Below are 20,627 nucleotides of genomic sequence, written 5' to 3' on the forward strand. Positions count from 1 at the left end.
AGGCCGCGGGGAGGGGGGGGACGCCTTTTGTCCGGGTTGTTCAGGCGGGGCTCCTGCCGCCGTTTCCTCTGCCCGAGTTTTCGTTTTCCGTTGGCCCCGGCACAGCTGGAGGGAGAGGCCGTGGGGGAGGGGGTCCCGGGCGGGACGGCTGCGGCCGGGCAGGCAGGGGCCGGGCACCGCGTCCCCGGCCCCCACTCGCCCCCTGTCGCCGGGTCCACCCTCGCGCGACACGCTGGCTACCAGGCTTGGAGGGGTGGGGGGCGCCGCTCCTCTGGATGCTGAAGAAGAGACCCGCCAGGCCCGGGACCCCAGCCCTGCAGGCTGGGCTGCCCTCCCTCCTGCCCCCTCAGGCTGGCTGTGGGTGGGTCTGGGCGCGGGGTGCCAGGGGCATTACTCAGCGCTGGGCTGCTTTGCTTGGGTTCTTTCATCTGCCAGCTGCTGAGGCTGGGCAAGGGCCAGCAAGGGCCTTGGGGGGGGGAACCTCCCCCTCCCACCATGGGGCCAGTCCCCTGCCTCCCCCGCCCCTAGGCCTGGTCTAGGCAAGCACCCGCACAGAGGCTTCTCAAGTTGAAGGAGCGAGCGCTGTCAGGCCAGTAGTTTTCCTGAGTTTGGAAAGGAAGTTCCCTGGGGACCAAGTTAGCGTCGGTCAAGGCCTGAGTTGAAGCCTCTTTCTCTTTGGATGGGGTGCAGGGCAGCCGCACCCCCTCTTCTTTCCAGCCCTCTCCAGGGTTGGCCCTGCAGGCATATGCTTTGCAAACTCTTTCTGGGACAGAAATGTTTCTCTGGAGCTGGTTCTGCTCAGTTCTTCCTTGGTTTGCCTCTCTCTCTCTCTCTCTCTCTCTCCCATCCCTGCAGCCAAAATATGTTTCCTCATTATGAACTTGAAATTCAGGATGGACAGGGGGCGGGGGTGGAGGTCATTAAGCATGAGTCCCCGGGATTCTCCCCCCCCAACAACACATACTTCATCTCTATTCCCCCCTATCTCCACCCTCTCTGGGTGGCCCAGCCGGGGGTGGATGGCTTGCTGATCCCACGTGGTTCCTTTCCCCTCTGCCAGGGCAAACAGCCCCATTTTTCAAAAGTGGCCAGCTCTGCTGAGATGTGTTCATTGGCATGCCATTTCAATATCCATTATGTAACCAGTCCTTTTACCTCCAAACTCTGGCCTAAAGTCCCCCAGCCCTAGCTGGTTTCACCTCGTACTGGCTGTGTAGTTGGAATGGCCCCCAGGTGGCCGGGGAACTCTAAGGTCTTGGGTCCCAGGCCCTGCCTTGCACTTGGGAAGGAAGAGAACAGAGATTTTTCCCCCAGGCTGAGGTTGGATCATGCTCGATTCCAGGGCCTCAGAGCCCTGAATGGTCAGGGAGGTGTTGAGTGTCACTGTAGCCATTTATAGAGGATGAGTTTGATCTCTTCAGTGATATTGCAGAGACTGGGTCTTCTGATGGTAGCCAGGGCACTGAAGAGAGAAGTGATTAGAAGATGGCTTTGTGAGGCTCCCAGCTGAAGCAGAAGGACACTGGACCTGGAAAACAGGCCTTGTGGGAGGGCAGCCTGCTTGGGGGCTTTCTGTGTCCCCTCCTCAGCCCAACTCTGAACTTATGGTGAAGTGGTGAAGCCTTGTTGACATAAATAGGAACGGGGGTGAGGGAGGGTGTTGGTGACAGAGCAGGGCAGTGCGAGAGTGGGCAGCAAATTGCTTCATCCCTCATTGCAGGGCTGCTTTGAAGGACTTCTCCATGTGTAATGTTCAAAGACAGACTACAAAGCAAGAGACTGGACTGACGATGTAAGGGACTCTAGTTAGATATTCAGGAGAACTTCCAAGGTCAAGCTTGTGAGGTGCACCACTCCAGAGCAGTCTAGGGCATCATGCAGGGACGTTTCCTTCAACTGATCCCAATGTAGATATCCAGAGCATACATATATAGTCGTATGAGCACCTACATTAATGCTCCTTTTCTGTGTGTGTGTTCTCATGTGTGTGTGTGTGTGTGTGTGTGTGTGTGTGTGTGTGTACCAGTGCTGGGCTTGAATTCAGGGCCTGGGCACTGTCCAGGCCCTTGAGCTTTGTTCAAGATTGGCTTTCCATCACCTGAACCATAACTCCACTTCTAGCTTTTTGGTGATTAATTGGAGATAAGAGTCTCACAGACTTAATGCCTAGGATTTGAGCTGAGATCCTCAGATCTCAGCCCCCTGGGTAGCTAGGATTACAGGCATGAGCCACCAGCACTTGGCTTAGTACTTTAAGAAGAAGTACCAAGAAGGACTTTAGTACTTTAAGGAGAGTTGCTGATAACTAGGCATAGATAGCAGTTCCTCTGGGCCAGGTTTTATGCAGATGACCTGTTTCATCCTCACGGTATCACCGTGAAGGGGGGGGGACCATTACTGTCCCTATGTTGCAGTGGAGGGAGGACATTAAGGCACAAAGTCTCATGGGTAGTAAGTAGCAGAGCCAGAGTGGGAAGTGGCCATGACGGAGCCATCACCTTCCCTATTGGACTTTCCAGCACCTCCCTCTCCTGTTTGGCCCACCTCAAATCTGTGTCCATCGTGGACACAGCCCCAGATCAAGTCAGTCTCTTTCTGGGTTGGAGCTTGGTCACTTGTCTTGTTCTTGTCTTCAGGGGTGATGAAGCCGAGATGTTCGGCCATGGATGCAGGTGGTGGATCTGTCCAGTCACTCCTCCAGTCTTCCCCACCCCATCCATACCAGCCCACACGCACCAGGGTCCTGGGTTAGCCAGTCGGAGCTCTCTTTCCAAAGGCACATCAGCCCTGCTCTGTTGGCTACAGGGATTCAAAGGTGGGGTATTGGCTTGCTCAGGGGTTTGGACAAAGCCTGGTTTTAATGATCCTGCTCTGTCACCCTCCGCAGACAGTGCCATGAATAGGGCCTGTGGGAGCTGGCACAGCCTTCCCCAGGCGCTCCACCCCTCCACACAACCTGCCTTCAGACCCAGGCCCCTGTGCCTTGTGAAACTGTGCCAGCTTGTCAGCAGGGCAGTGCCAGGCTGTGCCAGGAGGGTATCTCTTCCCCAGTAGCCTCAGTGGGACATCAGGCTCAGGACTTCTGGAGAAGTTTAAAGCCCTGTGAGTGTATATCACTTGTCAGAATAGTTAAGACTAAAGCGGCCATCTTGTCCAACTTCCCAGACTACAGGGCGAGACATTGATGCCACACAGCCTCAGCTGTGACCCCCCTGACTTCCAGACCAAGTTGCTCCCTCCATCCTTCTGTTCTGGGTGTCCCCTGCCCCCACCCTGCCAGTAGCACTGGGCTCTGAGACGGAGAAGGGAGGGCAGAGAGGGGCAGGACTAAGTGGACAATGTGTCTTGTTCATCTCTGTGTCCCCAGTGACCAGCAACAGAGCCTGGCACTGAGCAGTTCTCCATAAATGTTTGTGAAATACAAGCCAGGGGAGCCACTGGGCCCTGGCCCCCAGGGGTGCCCTGTGACCATCTCTCTCCTTGGTATTGTCATGGTCCCCTTCCACGTCAGTCTCCACATCCTAAGTTGCTCAAGGGCAAGAAAAAAAATACTAATAGCAACCATATCCATAGTGCTTACCACTGAGTAGTACATTATCCTAGTCCCATTCCACAGATGGGAAAACTGACACAAAGGTGTCACATAACAAAGAAGTGACAGAGCTGAGAGGTTGACCATGCTTGTAATCTCATTCCAAGCAACCCAGAGGTATCATGTGTGTCTGGTCACCCACAGAACCTGGCATGCAACTAGTACCCCAAGAATTCTTGTTGGATGACTGACTAAAATTCATGAATGATGGGACAGGATATGGCGTACCACAGACTCCTGTAACCTAATCCTTTAGAAGAAGGTGGGGTTGGGGATTTGGGAAGGGAACCTGGAGGTGTTTTGCTGTGTTTTCTACACCAAGAGGTCTGAGTTGAAGCTAGAGGGAGGGAGAGCTCATTCAGCTACCACAGACTACTGGGGGTTCCGAGGCTCCTGCTTCTCTCTTGTTCTCAGTCTACTTCTTCCCGGAGAGTTTAAAGAGGACAATGCTGAGGAATGAGCATGTGGGAAAAGACTACAGGTTAGATCATCCCTCTGGCTCTCATGTATTCACCTCAGTGTGTCACCTTGTGGAAAGACTGTCCCTGTCAAGCTGGAGGGTGACCTGAGTCTAGTTTGGGGCGGGGCCTGTCATAATTCAATTCTTTTTTCTTTTTGGCTGGTCCTGGGGGCTTGAACTCAGGGCCTAGGTGCTGTCCCTGAGCTTCTTTTTGCTTAAGGCTAGCTAGCACTCTGCACTTGAGCCCCAGCACTACTTCCAGCATTTTCTGAGTAACTTATTTGGAGATGAGAGTCCCACGGACTTTCCTACCCAGGCTGGCTTTGAAGGTCAATCCTCAGATCTCAGTAGCTAGGCTTACAGACATGAGCTTCCACTGGCTGGCCATAATTCAATTTTTAAGCAACCCTTGTGTTGGACGAACACTTAATCATTGAGTGATACCCCCAGATCATAATGATCAATTCATCTCTCACAAGAAAAAGGATTGGATTTCTAATCATCTTCAGTCCTAAACCTTAGGTCCAGGGACATCTCGATCCTCCTCCAACCTTTATGCACCTGGGCAGGTGACCCCTTCCCCCTCACTGTTCTTTCTTCGCTGGTTTGAATTAATATTAGTCAATGTTCCAGGTCATTCTTCATCTTGTGCTAACAGGGGGTGATGGGGGTGGGAGGGGCGTGTATGCTAGGATAAGATAGAAAGTGTAGGAGACACAGTTTACCGTCTCACATAGCAGGCCAGTGTGGGAAGAGGAACAGCCTGGGCCTGGCCACCGCTGTGGTTTAGTATACCGCCTCCTGGCTTCAGCCTGCTGAAGTTCTGGTTTCTGTTTCCATAATTTGCTGTGTGGCATTGGACGACTTAATTGTTTCAGCCTCAGTGTTTTTGTTTTTGTTCTTGGTGCTGGTGTTGGTGCTAGAGCTCTGGCTTGAATTTAGGGTCTGGGCACTGTCCCTTGGCTTTTTTTGCCCAAGGCTGGTGCTCTACCACTTGAGTCACAGTCCCCATTTCTGGCTTTTTGGTGGTTAATTGGAGATAAGTGTCTCACAGACTTTCCTACCCAACTAGCTTCAAAACACCATTCTCAGATCTCAACCTCCTGACTAGCTTGGATTACTGGCATGAGCCACAGGCACCTAGCTTTGGCTTCAGTGTTCTTATCCCTGAAATAATAATAAAATTATCAAAAGGATCGAATGAGGTAACACAGGCAAAATGAATATCATTTGGTAATCCCAACTATTAGCAGCAACTAAAACAAATAATAATCAATGGATGGAAATGAGAAGACATTTTTGTTTGTTTTGATCTGGGAGTGGTACCTAGATCCCTTGCACATGCTAGACAAGCCCAGAGAACACACCTTTGGCTCAATAAAAGGAACCTTTGATAGTCAGAGTAATGTGAAAAAGAAGTCAGCTGATCCTGGAGGTAATGAAGCCTCCATCACCAGAGATGGACAAGATCAGACTGGACAGAAATATGGACCGCAGAGAACTCAGTCACTGGAGGAGAGGTCAGCCCAGGAAACCCTAGGGCTCTGCTTTAGGGCCAGCTGTGGGATAAGCCATCAGACACCTACCTCCTCTCTCATGCTCTGGGAGTGAGTCAGATGCCTGGCCTCTTGGGAACCTGAGAGCCTGCCTGGAGGAGGCCTGGAAGGACGGGCATGGCTCTGGTGGGTGGAAGCAGGCAGGAGGCCATCACAGTGCTGAAGGGCTTGGAGGCTGAGGGGTGGGGAGGAGCCTGAGCCTCTAGTCAAGAAGTCACTGATCCTGAAGCCCACCCCAAGGCTGTCTGGTCATCCGGCATGCCTGAAGGGTCTGAGTGGGTAGGGTTAGGGGTGGGGAAACTAGGAGCTCTTGCCCCCTTCCCCCCACCCAAGCCTCTTCAGGGCTACTCCCTGTGACAAGGAGCCTGAGTCTGTAAGGAGCGGAACTGGGGAAAGAAAGCCTTCTTATGCCCAATGCATTTGGGGGCGTATGGGGGTCGGGGAAACAGTGGGGCCTTTGTCCCTCGCTGCCCTGGAATCTGGCCGAGGAGTTGGCCCTAGGTCTGGCTGAGCCCTCTGCAGGCAGGTTGTCTTTGAAGTGAGACCCTTTCAAAGCTCAGGAGGAGACAGTAAGATGGTGGAGAGCCTGGGCTGCCTCTGTGGGGTGGGCAGGCACTGGGAGGCTTGGGGCCTAGAGGAATGTGGCGGGCTGGGGGAGCACATAGGACCCATGTGGGAGGGCAGCCACCAGGGGTCTTGGTGCCAAGGTGGGGGTCAATGTAGGGAAAGGCAGAGTTCCTTTTGGCCGGGTGCTTGGCTTCTATGTCTCCAGTTTGATTTCTGTCTGCCGCTGGTTTCCTAAACCAGCAGCTTTTTCTTCCTTGGGAGCATTGGGTAGGGACACGTAGGTCTTAGAGCCTTAGGGAGGGAAGTGGCGATCTGGGCCATCTGGGCTTTCCCTGCTCCAAGGGAGCCCTTAGAAGGCTTAGAAAGGGCTGAGTGGAGACCTCCACTCTTCACCACAGTTTCCCTTACCTTTGATGTGGAGGAAACAGTATGATTTTGGAAAGGAAAGGAAGAGAAAGAAGGAGAAAGGATGGGAGGAAAGGAGAGGAAAGCCCACTAGAGAGGGTACACCGTTGTCTGTTTCAGATAGAGGAATATTGGAGGCCAAACCTCTTCTCCTGTCTCTCCATTTTCCCTTTGGGGAAACTGAGGCTTAGAGAAAGGACAGGCCGAGAGGATGAGGCAGAGCAGAGGGGATAGGCACGAAGGAAGGAAGAGAGAAGACTGAAGGAAGCTGGTGGAAGAGCCTGCGCTTTGACCTGCTGTGAGGCCAGGAAGAGGGAGAGGGAGGAGCAGGGTTCTACTGGTGGCTTCCCAGAGTTTTGAGGAGGAAATGGGGCTTCATGTGTTTGGATTTGGACTGCGCAGTGGACAAGGGTGCCCTGAGCTTTGTCCCACTCTGGTGCTGCGATCTAATTCAAGCCCCCTTCCCCATCTCTGGAGTCACAGCACTGCACAGTCCTGCCCTGCCCTGCCTAGTGACATTTCAGCCACCGCTCGATGCAGCCTGTGTCAGTGGTCCCATGAGATGATATCAACCTAGTGAAATGGTGGCCATTTCAGCTTGTGTAAGTACACCGTGGGGTTCTCACGGTGATGAAATCACCCCCCTGAGCACTTCTCAGAAGGCAGCCCATCATTAAGTGACCTGCCACTGCCCTTGCTGTATTTGGGAAGTCTCCTGGAGGTGTGGCCAGAGAGGAGGAGGGAGCTGAGGGCCCCTGAGCCACGTTGGTGCTGCCTGTATCTTGGGCTGGCATCTGCAGAGCGGAGCCCTCATTAGCTCTAATGAAGCCTTGGCCCTGGGCCCCTCCACCTTGCTGCACCTGGGGGACCTGTGGGGGCAGCTGAGGTGGGCCTGGAGCCCAGAGAGGGAGAACATCAGAAAGAGAGGAGGCAGGAAACGAGGGCCCCATATGACAGGTTGGGGCCGGTGGTGAGAGGACAGTAGTCCCCTACCTTCCCCCCCCTGCCCCACCCCCCTGCAACCTCTGTTTCCTCCATTGGCTCCCAGAGGTCTTGGTCTTCTATTGGTAAGGAGAAGACTTTCTGAGAGATTAGGCATGGCTTGGGGCTGCTGAGTACATTCCCAGGCAAGGCTGTCATACTTTGTCTTTCCTGCTCTTTCCTTAATTCAGCCTAGAGTGGCATGGGAGGCTCCATGCTTGGGAAAAAGCAGGCGGTGAGCAGAATGTTAAAGCAAACCAGCCATGGTTCTGTGGGTGGTCATTACAAGCATGCAATCTGTGTTCCGGATGCTCTTGGGACCCGGATGAATAAAACACAGTCCTGACCCCTCTAGAGGTTCCTTATCTGCTTTTCTGACTGCCCCCAAACCAAATGAAAATCTCCACTATGACTTTTGAAACATAGCCTGTGAGAATTACATCTCCACTACTTGCCAGTCCAGAATACAACTATGATCCCCTCATCCAAGATTTTACTAACGTAACGTAAAACCTGAACCAACACAGACACAGATACTTCACTGTGGCATTCTGTGAGTGTGAATGTCACAAAGGTGATGAATAAAGTTTAAAGATGGAGACAGAGCTGGGCACTGGTGGTTCACGCCTGTAATTCTAGCTACTCAGGAGGCTGAGATCTGAGAATCATGGTTCAAAACCAGTCCAGGCAGGAAAGTCCGTGAGGCTCTTATCTCCAATAAACCAGTAGAAAACCAGAAGTGGAGCTGTGGCTCAAGTGGTAGAATGCTAGCCTTGAGATGAAGAACTGAGGCCCAGAGTTCAAGCCCCATGACTCACACACACACAAAAAAAGATGGAGACAGAGTAGCTAGATAGAATTTCCATAGCCAGTACTGCCATAACCAGTACATAGTGATATATACCTCTAATCCTAGCTCCTCAAGTGGAGCTCCCAGGATCATATCAGAGTCAGAAGGATCTCAGGTTCAAGGCCAACCCTGGGCAATTTTAACAATACTAGTAAAAGCAGCTGGGCTCTGGTGGCTCATGCCTGTAATCCTAGCTACTTAGGAGGCTGAGATCTGAAGACTGAGGTTTGAAGCCAGCCTGGGCAAGAAAGTCTGTGAGACCCTTATCTCTAATTAACCACCAAAAAAAGCTAGAAATGAAGCTTTGCTCAACTGGTAGAGTGCTAGCCTTGAGCACAAAAGCTCAGGGATAGCACCTATGCTCTGAGTTCAAACCCTAGGACTACCATGCATGCAAAAAAATAATAATAAAAGCAAAAAAAACCTGAGTGTATGGCTTAAGTGGTAGTTTGCTTGCCTAGCATTAAAGAATTAGATTCAGTTCCCAGAAACACATACACAAAACTGAAAAAAAAGGAAGATGGCGAGGCTGAGGATTTCCCCCACTCACCCCCACCTTTTTCTTGTTGTGGGAAGGGTGATTGACCTAGAATTTCATACAGTCTAGACAAGCACTATACCACTGAGTGACAGTTTCAGCTCCCAAGTTGAGAATTTTTTAGAGAAAGCCCTTCTGATAGAGGTTCAAAGGCCATCACAAGATATTGGCATGGGTGCTGGGAAGGTGGCTCAGTGGTACAGTGCTTGCCTTGCATACATGAGGCCCTGGGTTCGATTCCTCAGCACCACATAAGCAAAAAGAAAAAAGCCAGAAGAAGCGAGTGTGGCTCAAGTGGTAGCCTTGAGCTGAAGAGCTGAGGGACCGAGCCCAGGCCCAGAGTTCAAGCCCCACGACCGGACCCAAAAGCAAAAACAAACAAGGTGTTGGCATGTAAGATGCAAGAATGAGAACTTGAGAGGGTAAATATCACCCAGCATCCAAATTGAAAATTGGGCCTTTCTCTTTCCTACTCCTAGCTCTGTGGTCACTATTATATTCCCTGACAAGAAAGTGCCTGGGAGGCCCGGCACCAGTGCCTCATACCTATGCTAGCTACTCAAGAGGCTGAGATCTGAGGATTGGCCTTCAAAGCCAGCCCAGGCAGGAAAGTCTGTGTGACTCTTACCTCAACCACCACAAAAGCCAGAAGTGGAGGTGTGGCTCACATCGTAGAGTATCAGCCTTGAGCAAAGAAGTGAAATAAGAACATGAGGCTTTGTTCAAGCTCCATTCCTGGCAAAGGAAGGAAGGAAGGAAGGAAGGAAGGAAGGAAGGAAGGAAGGAAGGAAGGAAGGAAGGAGAGGAGGCTGGGGCAGTTGTCACTTTCTGTTTTCAGCTATTAGATCTATGAACTGGGAGGAGGCAAGGCTAGTCTGGGGCTGGGGTGGTCAGGGACATCATTGAAGGGGGTAGAATCTTTCTAGGGCATTGGCAGAGAAGGTGAGAAGTCTCCAGAAGCCACACCGTGTTGCTGGGATTTCAGCTATGGGACCTCCCAGCTTGGGAAATGCAGCCCCAGCAAGTTGTGGGCAGGGGCCCTATGCAGAGGCTGGGGGCTGGGTACTGCCTTTTGTTGAGTGTCTATTCAACCAGAGTTCCAGTTGGGCAGGGATCCACCAATCCAGAGATGCCTGCTGCTATTTATTTACATCTCATTTTCATGACCACACCCTTCGTTTCTACTGCTCAGCTTTTATTTCCAGAAGCATACATCCTCAGCCCCCGCCCTATTTCAGGACTTGCAAACTCCACTGGGAAGGATGGGGTGGGGGGCTGCTGTAGGAAGGGCTCACCTGGGCTGCCAGCCCAGGCTACACTATTCATAGCTCAGGGGCTGGCGTATTTCACATACTTGGCTCTCCTCACTCCTGGCTGGCCATCCTTCCCTTCCCTCTCTCCTTTCTCTTTCCCCTCTTCCTTTGTCTCTCCACTTGCCCTCCCGTCTTCCTCCACTAAGCCATTCTTCCTGAGATTTCACCCCCAAGCTGCTTCCTTGTGTCTGAGTGCACACGAGGAAACTGAGGCCCCAGAGAAGGGGCGTGTCTTTGGGCCTGGCCTAAAGGGAGAAACTGGTGGTAATGAGGCATGAGATGAGGTGTCTGGGAGCCTGGCTCTCTTGGCAGATGGGAGGACACACCTGGGCTGGAACCTGAGCTAACGCTGCTGCCGTGGAAGCCTGGCACATTGCTCAGTTTGCCAGCTAGGAAAGCTGTTTGGAAACTGCTCAGCTGAGACCTGAAGGACAGGGGTCAATCAAGGCAAGACCCAGGAGGAAAGGCAAGTGCCAGGTCGCAGTGCTGCGTGCTGCGTAGCAGTGGGAGCACACTGAGGACCGGATAGGCAAGCGCTATGCCTTGGGGCAAAAGCTTGGCATGCTTGAGATGCTTGAGACCCTATGAGAAGGGCTGGTGCCAGGCATGGCTTGCAGGGGGGAGGCACAGCTGTAGGAAGGATGGAAGCAGTGTCCCTTGTCTCCCCTACTCTTATGTCCTTGTTCCAGTGGCCCCCCCACTTTCAGACGTGGTTCCCTAGGAGGAAGGGGTGGGGGTGTAAATATATGAACCCAAGACTGAAGCAGCTGCAGCAATGACAGACCCCCTGGGGGTGGGTCTGTGCCCAGAGGCTCCTGCATTCCCCACATTCAGAATCAATGTGCTGAGCACCCATGCTGGGCTACGTGCCCCCACCCCCTGCAAAGCAGCACAGAGCTCACAGCAGCTGAGTTGTATTGGTCAGTCTAGCCTCACATGGAGCTGCACCAGCTAGAAGATGCTTTGGGGAAGGACATTGTTTTGTTTTTGGTTCAGTCGCAGGCTTGAACTCTGGGCTTGGGTGCTGTCCCTCAGCTCTTCAGCTCAAGGCTAGTGCTCTACCACTTGAGCCACAGTGATACTTCCAGTTTTCTGGTGGCTAATTGAAGAGTCTCATGGACTTTCCTGGCCTGGGCTGGCTTTGAACCGCAATCCTCAGATCTCAGTCTCCTGAGTAGCTAGGATTCCAGGCGTGAGCTACCAGCACCTGGCTTGGGAAGGACATTTGTACTGAGGGCTTCAGATTGGTAGGAGTTAATTAGGGTGTGGATTACTTAGCCAGGGAGGGAATCGGGGAAGAGAGAAACATTCCAGAAACAGCAGTGCAAAGGACCCTAGGCTGGAAGTTGTCTTGTCCTTTCAGGAATTGGAAGGAAGCCAGGAGGACAGGCACATAGAAGAAGGGTGGAGAGGGTGTGAAGGTTGGAGGCCTGTCCCATGGGGCCTGCAGGTCAGAACCTTAAAACAATCAGTCTGGACTGTCAGGGGACAGAGGGTGACAGAGCAGTTTGGTGAGGGTGGTGGATGCGAGGGGGTGAACTGGGGGCATTTGGGAGGCAGAGTACACCCCGAAGATGGAATGGAGTGTGGAGCTATGACATTGCACACATGCTAGTGCTGGATGAATTCTATTGTGCAGGTACTGAGGCTTGAACTCTGGGCCTCAGGCTTTCCTGTAATTATTTTTCCCCCTGGTTGTGGGGCTTGAACTCAGGGCCTGGGTGCTGTCCCTGAGCTTTTCTGCTGAAGGCAAGCTCTCTACCACTTTGAGCCACAGCGCCACTTTTGGCCTTTTCTGTTTATATAGTAGCGAGGAATCAAACGCAGGGCTTCATGCATGCTAGCAAGCACTCTACCACTAAGCCACACTCCCTGCCCCTCCCTTAACATTTTTTACTCAAGGTTGGTGCTCTACCACTTGAGCCTCTGGCTTTCTTACTGGTTAGTTGGAAATAAGAGTCTCTTGGATTTGTCTTCCCCAAGGTGGCTTCCCACCTCAATCCTCAGATGTCAGCTTTCTGAGTAGCTAGGATTATAAGTGTGGGCCATCAGTGCCCAGCTAGTCCTAGATGAAGGTTTAGTGGTTTTGCTAGGCTTCTTTCCCAAGTTCATTTTGTAGCTGAACAAGTGAGAGCCCATGTGACCTTAAATGATGACCTTGAGGTTACTTAGTCAGAAAGGAGCACAACTGAAATGATTAGCCTGGCCATTTTTCACTTTCCCCTTTCCCTACTCGTCCTGTCGATAGGGTTTAAACTTGGCCTTGCAATTGCTAGACAGGTGCCAGTTTAGGGACACTGCTGCCTCTTACTAGCGTCCTGTCTCCTCCTTCTCCTCTGTGCATTCCCTTCCTAGCTCAAGCTCAAGTATAGGGGAGAAATTAGGGTGGTTTGCAGGATGGCCAGCACCTTTGCTTCAAGAGGCTACTCTGAGCTGGGCACTGGCAGCTCATGCGTGTAATCCTAGCCCACTCAAGATCTGAAGATCGAGGTTCAAAGCTAGCTAAAGCAGGAAAGACTTGAGATTTTTTTTTGGGGGGGGTCCAGTCGTGGGGCCTGAACTCTGGGCCTTGGCGCTGTCCCTCAGCTCTTCAGCTCAAGGCTAGCGCTCTACCATTTGAGCCACAGCGCCACTTCCGGCTTTTTTTCTTTTTCTTTTTTTTTTGTCGGTTGTGGGGCTTGAACTCTGGGCCTGGGCGCTGTCCCTCAGCTCTTCAGCTCAAGGCGAGCGCTCTACCACTTGAGCTACAGCGCCACTTCTGGTTTTCTGATGGTTTATTGGAGATAGGAGTCTCACAGTCTCTCCTGCCCAGGCTGGCTTTGAACCACGATCCTCAGATCTCAGCCTCCTGAGTAGCTAGGATTACAGGCGTGAGCCACCAGTGCCCGGCTTCCGGCTTTTTTTCTTTTTGCTTATGTGGTGCTGAGGAATCGAACCCAGGGCCTCATGCATGCAAGGCAAGCGCTCTACCACTGAGCCACCTTCCCAGCCCCGAGGCTTGAGATTTTTATCTCCAATTAATCACCAAAGTGGTAGAGCTCAGGGATGGTGCTCAGGCCCTGAATTCAAGCCCCATGACCAACAAAAAAGAAAAAAGAAAACAAAAGAGGCCACTCTGCTGTTAGCCATGGTGCTGCCACACAGGGGCCCTGGCATATCACATGCATTCAACAAATAGGCACTATGTTGTCACATTCCCATGTGGGCCAGACCCACTGAAGGAAGAGTCTGGCCCAGGGTGATACCTTCTGTCCTCTTCTGATCACAGTCTTACCCAGACATCTCAGCTCTCTCATGGGCAGAAACCCAGGGAGGCAATTTGTCCCTACACAGCCACCATCTCCTCTACTTCTCAGGCAGAGCCATGTATGAAGCTGAATGTCGAGGTAACCTGGGCAGGTTGGGCAGGCCTAGGGTGAGGGGGTGGGTGGTTTCAGGGGTGGGGCTGAGAGCTTCTCCCTGCAAGGAGCCCTCTGTGCCCTTTGGGGAGAAGCCTGCTGAAACTTGTTGGGGGGGGGGGGATGTGGGCTCTGATTGACTAGACCTAAGTTCTCCTCAGAAAGAAAGCAGTGGATGCACCTGTTGTCTCTAAGCAGGTGGTCAGACAACAGGAAGAATTCTGTAGGAGGGGATCATAAAGTGACTCACACCTAGCCAGTAGTTCTCTGACGTGAGCTGTCCAGCGGGGATGGATGTGTTGACTTGGGAGCAGAGTCACTGCAGGTATTTCCTGCCTCCAGGATTGACTTCCTCAGAGTCACTCAGTCTACCCTAAACCAGGCTTTGGCCCCTCTCTCCTGGGCCAAAGGGAGACCTTGAAACCCACAGTAGTTCTGTCCTCTTCTCTGTAGGGATAGGGAGAGGGTGTTTTAGGCTGTGGTTAGAGCTCAAGGGCCTGTAGATTGCCAGCCGATAGAGAGCAGCACACTCTGCCTGCCCCTCAGTTCTAAGGGAGACAAGGCAGGCATGCTAGGGCTAGGCCAGCAGGGGGCTCTGCTGCCCACAGACCGGCCAGATGGGGTGTCTTCCCTGACTGCATGACCATAGAACGGGCACTTTGCAGTGCCTAGGTAGGTTATTTATTTAGGTTTTTTTTTTTTTTTTTAGCATAGATGTCTGTAGGCACACAGGTGATGTGTATTACAGCGTGCAAGCTCATGGGGGGATTGGAATAGACCTTTGAGGTGTATGCTCAGTGGGGTTGGGTCTCGGGGTAGGAGTTCCACAATGAGCCAGGCTTCCACCAAGGAAACTTCCATCATCCTGCCAGCTCAGCAAGTTGGAAGGATGTGGAAGCACCTGTGCATCCAAGGGTGGACATCTCCATCAAGAGTGATTGGAATAGCTGGGCACTGGTGGCTCACACCTGTAATCCTCGCTACTCAGGAAGCTAAGACCTGAGGATCCTGGTTTGAAACCAGCCTGGGCAGAAAAGTAGCCTTGAACAAAAGAGAGCTCGGGGATAATGCCCAGGCTCTGAGTACAAGCCCCAGGACTAGCACGCGTGCACATGTGCACATGCATACACACACAGGAGTAATTGGAGCCTTGAGAGGGTGGTGAACCAAATAATGGGAGCCCTGGGTCCTCTGCCGGGTGGTAGAGGGCAGGGAAACTTGCTGGTTTGTTTTACCTCTGTGTGTGTGTGTGTGTGTGTGTGTGTGTGTGTGTGTGTGTGTGTATGCACATGTGCATGTGAATCTTGGGGCTTGAACTCAGAGCCTGGGCTAGCACTCTGCCACTTGAGTTACAACTCTACTTCCAGCTGTTTGGTGATTAACTGGAGATGAGTCTCATAGACTTTCCTTTCCTGGGCCGGCTTTGAACAATGATCCTCAGATCTCAGCCTCTTGAGTAGTTAGGATTTCAGGCATGAGTCACTGGTGCCTGGCTTTAACTATTTTTAAATATTCATCTCTGTGGCACATTGTACAATCCTCATCACCCTCTATCTCCAGAACTTCTGTCTCCTCTTCAGATGACAGTCCATATATATTAAAGAGGAATTCCCCATTCATTACCCTCAGATCTCAGCCTCCGGAGTAGCTAAGATTACAGGCATGAGTCAGTCACTGGTGCCTGGCTTTAGCTATTTTTAAATATTCAGCTCTGTGGCACATTGTGCAACCCTCATCTCCAGAACTTCTGTATCCTCCTCAGATCACGGTCAATACACATTAAATAGGAATTCCCCGTTCATTCTCCTCCTCCACTGCCTGGCTACTCATTCTAATTTGTCTCTATGACTGTAAGTGTGTCATACGGGTGGAATAGTATAATATTTACTCTTTTGTGTCTGCCTTTTTGTTATTTAACATGGTATCTTTAAGGCTTATTGAGATTGGAGCATGGGCAGAATTTCATTTCTTTTTAAGGCTGAATAGTATTCCATTATATGGATAGACCACATTTCGAATATATGTGTAGGCTACATGTTGTTTATCCCAAGCATAGATGGACACCTGGGCTGCTGATACCTCTTGACTGTTGTGAATACACATGTGTGAATATGAGTATACAAACATTTTCTGCTTTCAGTTATTATATATATATATATATATATATATATACTGGTAATTGCTGGGTTATACAATAATTTTATATTTCCCTTTTTATAGAACATTCCTACTATTTCCCACAGGACCTGCACCCTAATACAGTCCCACAAGTAGGATACAAGCTCTCTAATTTCTCCACATTGTCATCATCCATCAAACCTTTTTTCGGGGCAGGAGGTGTTGATTTGTTTTGTGCCAGACTGGGGATTGAACTCCAGGGTGTTGAGTTCTTGTTCATTTTTTTCCCCTCATAATTGGTACTCTACTTCTTGAGTGGCACCTCCACTTCTGGGTTTTTGCTGGTTAAATAGAGATACGTTTCTTGGACTTCTCAGCCCCGGCTGGCTTTGAACTACAATCCTCAAATCTCAGCTTTCAGAGTAGGAAACCTAGACTGGGGTGGTGCTTTGCCCTTACTGTCAGGGTATAGAGCTCCCAGTCTGATGGGGGAGGCCTCTTCCCCTGAGGAGTCTCCTGGCAGGCCTGGAGACTAGAAGGCCCCAGACAGCCCAGGGACTCACTGCTGGGTGGAGTGGATTCAGGGGGGAGGGGGCCGTCTGTGGCATTCCCTGTCCCACTCTGCCTGTGGTTGCCTGGGCCATGGCTCTGCCTGTTGTTTACTTTGTGGCTGGCTCCAAGCTTGCCCTCTTCTGCAAGTACTCATTTCCCACCATGAATGAAGATACTTTTCTTTGGTCTCCCCTCCCTTGGCGTCCGTGTGGCAGGCCCCAGCCCTCCTGCCAGCCTGGCACTAGGAGCAGCTTCATCCTGGTGTATCATGTCACCTACCCCCTTTCCCAACTCCCAAAGGGCCGATGAGCTAGGGCTAGAGTTGTGCCTGGGACTGCTAGGGGAAGGGGAAGGAGTCATCTCCTTGCAAATGTGTTTGCCTAGGTGTCTGTATGTGTCACCAGGCCTTGTGCACACTAGGCCCTGTTTGCCTATGTGAATGTAAGTGACTGGGTGTGAGAGACTGCAATCCAAGCAGCTTACATCTATAAAACCCCTACTGTGTGCTCCAGGCCTGTGCTAAGACTTTTTTCTTTTTGGTCGGTCATGGGATTGAACTCAAAGGCCAGACACTGTCCCTGAGCTCTTTGCTCTAGGCTAGCAGCATACCACTTTGAGCCATATCTCTACTTCCAGTTTTCTGGTGGTTAATTGGAGATAAGTCTCACCACCTTTCTTGCCTGGGCTGGCTTTGAACCTCGATCCTCAGATCTCGGTCTCCTGAGTAACTAAGATTACAGGCATGAGCCACCAGTGCTCAGCTGTGACCTCTTTTTTTAGATAACTTCTTATTTATGTTAAATGTAAGTGGTACTGGGGCTTGAACTCAGGATCTGGGCACTACCCCTTAGCTTTTTGCTCAAAGTTGATGTTCTACCAGTTGAGCCACAGCCCCACTTCTGGCTTTTTGGTGTCTAATTGGAGCTAAGCATTTTATAGACTTTCCTTCCCAGGCTGGCTTTGAACTGTGATCTTCAGATATCAGCTACCTGAGTAACTAAGATTATAGGCATGAGCCACCAGCGCCCAGCTATGTAAGCATTAATTGACTTACTCCTCCTAAAGTGCTTTGAGGTGAAAGTTATATACTTCCTCATTTATTGGTGAGGAGTCAAGCCTCAAAGAGCTTGGATAACTTAACTGGCCAGGGTCTCTCAGCTCAAAAGGGATAGACATGAGACTGGGATCCATGAGGTCTTGGCATTTAGAGGACTTCAGAGCTCCTGTACTGGCCCCTCTCCAAGATGGTGCTGGGGTGTGTGGCATCTGAAGTTCGGGCTGCCTCACTAGCCCTAGCCTTCAATAGCTCTGGCTTAGTTACAATTCATCTGAACCCAGGGCAAAGTGACCCTAGAAGGGGAGAGTGTGACACAGGATCTAGAGAGACCCTTTGTCCGATTTAGTGCTGGGTCCTCAAGTTCCTGATGATACAGGTTGTGTGCATGTGGAGGGTGCGGGGAGCTCAGGCTTGCTTGACCGGCCTATCAACTTGGCCTGTTGGGGCATGTCAGGTGGGGGCCTCCTCACCAGCAGTGCTGGGAACAGGCATCCAAATTGGGCTAAAGGGTGGAGGAGGCCCAGGAGGTGGCTGCCCATGAGAGAGGAGACTGGAACAGGGGTAAAAGGCATGGGCTGGAGGGCGTTTTGGGGAAATCACATGGCCTGCATGCCTGGGATAGCCATGGTGTCAGGTGGATTTTCCCTGGCTATGTGCGAGGTTGTGGGATGATGTTTATGTGTTGGTGTTTGGTGGGATCAGGTGAGCTTCATCTGGATCATTCTTTTGGGGTGGGGGCATTGTTGGTCACCTTGTAGTTTGGGGCCTGCATTCTGGGAAGAGGTGTTGAGCAAGCTAGAGGAAGGAAAAACAGGCTGACTGACCCTGAGGCCCTCCTTCTCACTTCCTGAGCCACAGGCTCTGCAGCAGTATCAGTGTCCCTCTGTCTCATGTCCCTGACCCCTGGGCTTCAGGACGATCTCCTCCCCTTCCCCAGTTCCTGATGACCAGGCTCTGGCCCTGCAGGTTTCCGCTCTTGAAGCCCAAGGCCCTAACTCGGGTGCCTCTGATGGCATGTCAGAGGTCTCCTGGTACCTGGTGGGGTCTCTGTTGGTGGTGAAGACACTAGCTGAGTCTGTCAGGAAATTAGGGACCACCCAAGGGCTTCAGGAGCTGGGTGATATGCCTGAAAGAACCCTAAGGGCTCTGGTGGCAGGCAGAGATGGAGGGTACCTGAGTCTTCAAAAGCTCCTGGCTTGGCGCTCCTTCCCCTCCCCCTGCTCCCAGCACTCCACCAGATGTGGTGGTTGAATGGGTAGAGTGATACAAAAGATCTGGGTGAGGGCTCAGAACCCTGGAACCTGGTCTCAACTTAAAAACAGCCATGACTTAACCAGACCACTGTTCTCTTTGAACCTGTTTCGATAGCCAAAAACAAACAAAACAAAACAAAAAAAAAGTGGGGGTATGAAGAGCAATCTCTGGATACCCAGCATTTAGGGACCCCGTGAAAACTAGTGAAAGTACTTACAAGCATTTGGGGATGGTTATCTCTGGAGGAAGAAGACTGCATGCTCTCCCTTTGGGGGAGCACTCCTGTATTCCCAGGGACCCTAAGGAAGATAGGTTGAATGGATTTTGCAAGCTGGTCAAACTAAAGGGGGATGGGAAGGACTGCTCAGTGGGGTAATTCCTGCCATGGAGGGGGAGGAAGCTGGGCAGGGTGTGAGGGGGGGGGAGGATTCTCTGGGCAGGAAGGCTTGGAATAGAATCTCAGCAACGCCTGGTATTTCCCAGGCCTCTGCCCCCTCCCCCACTGCCTCTGGGGCCCACCCCACATTCCTTTCCCAGAGGAAATAGGGGAGGGAGCAGGCTCCCCAGGCCTTCCGAATCATTTATTGAAGCTATGTGCATCTCTGAGGAGGCAGTAAGGTAAAGGGAAGGAGGACTGAAAGGGTCTATTACCTTCTCTGTCCCACCTTGCTGCCCCTGCCAGGTTGGGAAGTTCACATCAGAGACAGCTGTTCCCTTTCAAGGTCTGAGACAGGAACCTCAGGCCACATCTCCACTGCTCCTCTCCTGGCTGACCCCAGAATCCTCTGAAGTTCTGATCCCAGGCAGGTAGTACCTGTTGGCCCTGAACGTAAAGCCTGAGGAAAGGCAGTTAAGCAGCTAGAAGGACTTCCTGGCTGCACGCTGGGAGACAGCCTTGCAGCCTCTGCCTTCCCTGCAGCACACCCCTCCCCGTAGCCAACATGACTGAGGTGGACATCTTAAGCCGCACTTCTAGCCATCCATGAGGTCTATGAGGGCTTTGGGGTTGGGGGGTACCAAGGAGGTGCAGGGTAGGAACTAGTCAGAGCCAGAGTTCTTGATTTTGTAGGGACTAGAAGGGAGAGGGGACAGTGGAGATACAGAGACACAACCCACTGTCCCTGACTGCCCTGTTGTCCCTGACTGCGGTCCTTCCCCCTGGTCCCCCAGGTCCTCCTGACTCAGCTGGTAGCAGCCTTGCTCTTCCCTTCGGGCTTCCGCAGGGTGGGGGTGGGGGTCCAGCTCTTGCAGGGGGTGGGCGGCCCACAAGCGGCAAACAGGAAACAGGAGAACAAAACCGCTCCCTGGCTGACACAGGCTGCCTGGGCCTCACCCTGGCCCTCACCCTTCCTCCTCTCTCCTCCCTTCCCTCCCTTGATCCTGCCCCCTCCCCCCAGGGCCCAACCTCTTCCCGTGGATCTGGGATGTGGGGCTCTGGATTTCGGTGTCTCAGTGCCGCCATGACAAGCTGGGTGCTGTTGGGCCATAGTTTTTGTCCTCTACAAACGTGGGCCACCACTGTGGCGGCCAAGCGCATTGTTTGTGAACAGTGAAGTGGTTTAGGGATGGGGGCGATCACAGAGCTTGGAGCTGTTGGCTTGGCAGAGGCCCCTCTTCTAGAGCGGATGGGGAGGGGGGGTGAGGATTCTATCTGCCCCCTGACGGTATCTGTGTGGGTGGTCAGAGTAGGTCCTGTACTCTGTGCTGGCCGGTGGCCGTGACAGGTTAGACTGCGCTGTGCAGTGGGTACCTGGCATCTCTCGGTGTGGAGTTTGTGGGTGTCCATGGGAATGTATAGGGGTCTGGCCGTGTGTGTGTGTGTGTGTGTGTGTGTGTGTGTGTGCCCACCTGCGCACTGGGAGGGGACCAGGGTGTTCAAGGTAAGGGCTGGCTGCCCGAGTAAGCGAGTAAGCCGGTGCGGGGAATGTCAGGCGCGCCAAGCGCGTGGGGGCGTGTGTGCGGGGTGGGGAGGCCGCGCTCAGGGGC

The sequence above is a fragment of the Dipodomys ordii genome, unplaced genomic scaffold (assembly GCF_000151885.1).
Source record: "Dipodomys ordii isolate 6190 unplaced genomic scaffold, Dord_2.0 Scaffold7, whole genome shotgun sequence".
Classification (NCBI taxonomy): Eukaryota; Metazoa; Chordata; class Mammalia; order Rodentia; family Heteromyidae; genus Dipodomys; species Dipodomys ordii.